This window comes from Limulus polyphemus, unplaced genomic scaffold (assembly GCF_000517525.1).
Source record: "Limulus polyphemus unplaced genomic scaffold, Limulus_polyphemus-2.1.2 Scaffold4008, whole genome shotgun sequence".
Taxonomy (NCBI): Eukaryota; Metazoa; Arthropoda; class Merostomata; order Xiphosura; family Limulidae; genus Limulus; species Limulus polyphemus.
In genome coordinates this window covers 71,813-74,808 of record NW_013669618.1, presented here as the reverse complement: position 1 = coordinate 74,808, position 2,996 = coordinate 71,813, and positions in this window count along the sequence as shown.

The window sequence follows — 2,996 nt, the reverse complement described above, 5'->3', positions numbered from 1 at the left end:
AATAAACCAGTTTTATTAGGTAAGGACTTGTGTCGCTAAAGTTTCGTGGGAACGAAGTTACGGAAAGTTAACTAACAAATGGAGAGTAACACCGGGAAGAAAAGGTGCTCTTTTTGTGCACAGTGGGTTCCCTTTATATGTTGCATTGTTGTGTGTCTTTTCATTATTAGAGCATTCATCATTTACTACCCATGTATCAAACAACTTTACCTTCTTTCGTTACTAAAGTGTTAATTAAAACATTGTTGGATGTAAACACGTTGTCTTCGCGCTCCATTTGCTGAGCATGTTGTTTTTTTCTACTGCAGAAAATCCTTGTTTCCACCTTTCTTACATGGCTATAAATCAGTCATCTAGTAACAGTAAAGTGCTCCTTGCCAAGAAGCCCAGGAAAACAATTTACATAGTGAGGATGATTAGTACAAATGTTGACAAGATCAAGGCGAGTGCTCGGTAATGCTACACCATTAAGTGCTGGAAAGATTGACCGTTCAAGAAGTGCAGTGAGGAAAAATATGGAGCAGCTACTGTAGGCTTAGGTTGATAATCAGTGCCAACAAAGAATGCCACTCAGCTTGATGATGATACAAAACAAAGCAAGGAGTTTATATGACGATTTGAAGGCTAAGAAAGGGGAATCATCACAATAGGAGACATTTATTGCTAGCGATGGATGGTTTCATTGCTTTCAGCGCCAGTACGATTACCAAACCATCAAGGTAACTGGCAAGGCTGCTAGTGCAGATGAGATTGCAGATGAAAAATTCCCTGCTCAGCTGAAGAAGATCATTGAGGAAGGAGCCTATGCTCTGAAGCAAGTGTTTAATGTTGAGGAAACTGGCCTATTCTGGAAGTTGATGCCCAGTCATATCTACACCTCCTGGTTTCAAGGCAGTCAAAGACCACCTTACCCTGCTACTTGGAGGTAATGCAGCTGGAGACAAGAAGATGAAGACGTTGCTAGTCTACCATTCTGCTACTCCAAGAGCACTCAAGGGGTACTGCAAGAACAATTTCCCCATGATTTGGAAACACAATAAAGAGACGTAGATAACTGGGACAATTTTCACTGAGTGGCTCAGCTTGGAAATAGTATTGTGCCAAAGAAAACCTAGCTTTTAATATTCTGCTCATTGTTGATAATGCCCCTGCTCATCTCATGGACATTGGTGATTTATGTGAGAATGCAAAGGTGGTGTTTCTCCCTTCAAACACCACTTCATTGTTATGATCCACGGATCAAGGTATCATCAAGGCATTTAAATCACTACCTGCATACCGCCTTTGGCCAGCTCCTCAAATCCACTGACGGTGATAACAAACCAGCCACTCGTGAGTACTGGTGTGGCTTCAACATCCTTAACTGCATTGATAACATCAATCAAGCCTGGTGTGAAGTGTCTCAGAAGTGCATGAATGGCGTGTGGGGGAAACTGTGGCCAGAAAGTGTTAATGCTTTCTAGGGATTTGAAGATCCTCTGCCCATAGTGACAAAGGAGAACTTTAACTTGGCCAGGACAGCAGGCTTTGACGAGCTGGAAGTGGAGAGCATACACAAGGCGATTGAATCACATAATGAGGAACTAAGCAATGAGAATTTGCAACAGCTAGAGGTGCAGAGAGCAGTCGGTTCAGAGGATGATGAGGAACCTGAAGAAGAAAGTAAGAAAACGTTAACCACAAAATAGCTGGATGAAGCTTTCAGGCACATTGAACTTGTACTGCAAATTTTCAATGATAATGACCCCAACAGAGAATGCATCTCTTAAGTGAACAGGATAGGGAAGGATGGAGTGTCGTGGTACAAAGACATTTATCAGGAGAAAAAAAAGACGTGCAACCAACATTGGACTTTTTATCACTTCAAAAGAAAGCCATCACTATCAGTCCAGGGAGGAGAATCAATAGCACCCACAGAGGATACACTAGAGGAACTACCCTCTGGATCATTCTGACTCCATCACCTTCTCTCACTCATCTCATACAAGCCTCACAACCACCACAATACTCATAAGTATTAAATATAATCAATGCTTAGTTCTTTAATGTTCTTGCGTGCATATTATGTATAGTACACTGTAGTTAAAAAGGCCATGTTACATCCTTTAAAAAAGTTATTCAAGAGTGGACCAAACTTTTTCAGGAACGCATTTCTCCATAATACATGTAAAGACTGTGCTGTTAACGTCATTGTCATTTTAGATGTATGTCCCACTTTCTAGGAACACGTCATGACATATAATAGGTATTGACATATAACTGTACTTGTGTGTCACTCATGGACAGTGACTGAGAAGGGCCTGCGAGTTATCATTCGAGCCAATAATGTTGCTTACCAGAAGAAAAATTGGCAAAATTACCTTTTAAATACGTCAGAATAATGTTAGTGAAAGTGATGAAACACTATGTCCCATACTAGCCAGGAATTGATTATATATTGGCACATCTGGCAACTCTCGGGATTTAATTCGAGGTATCCGAAGTTCTGTTTCCTTGTCAAGTCACTAGTTTTTTTTTTAATATAATCTCCGAGATAGATGTTCCTGCAGTTAGCACGTACCATGAATATATTTACTTGCATCTGACAGATCATTTTTATTTTTGGAATGTATCATCATCAGCGTTGCAATTCCTTAGCCCATCCTGCACAAAAAACTAACAGGACAGTTCATAGAGTGAAACTTAAATTGTAATTATAAGTTTTCTTAATACTTACAATATATAAGAATTTATAGTCTAATATTTCGCTACCTTTTTTAATCAATTTTTTTATCCGCAAAAAATACATTTTTATTTTATTTTAATATTTCAGTTATCTACAAAATCAGTTATCAAGAATGAGTGCTGAAAGTCAGCAGTGTGCTGTATAATGTTTTGAAAAATCTTAGGAACAGCCAAATCTCAACGTTTCTACACACATGTAATATATAAGCGATACCATGTTTGTGCATAGACGTCGGAAACGGGGAAAGACATGTACCCCCAGTAATTAAATT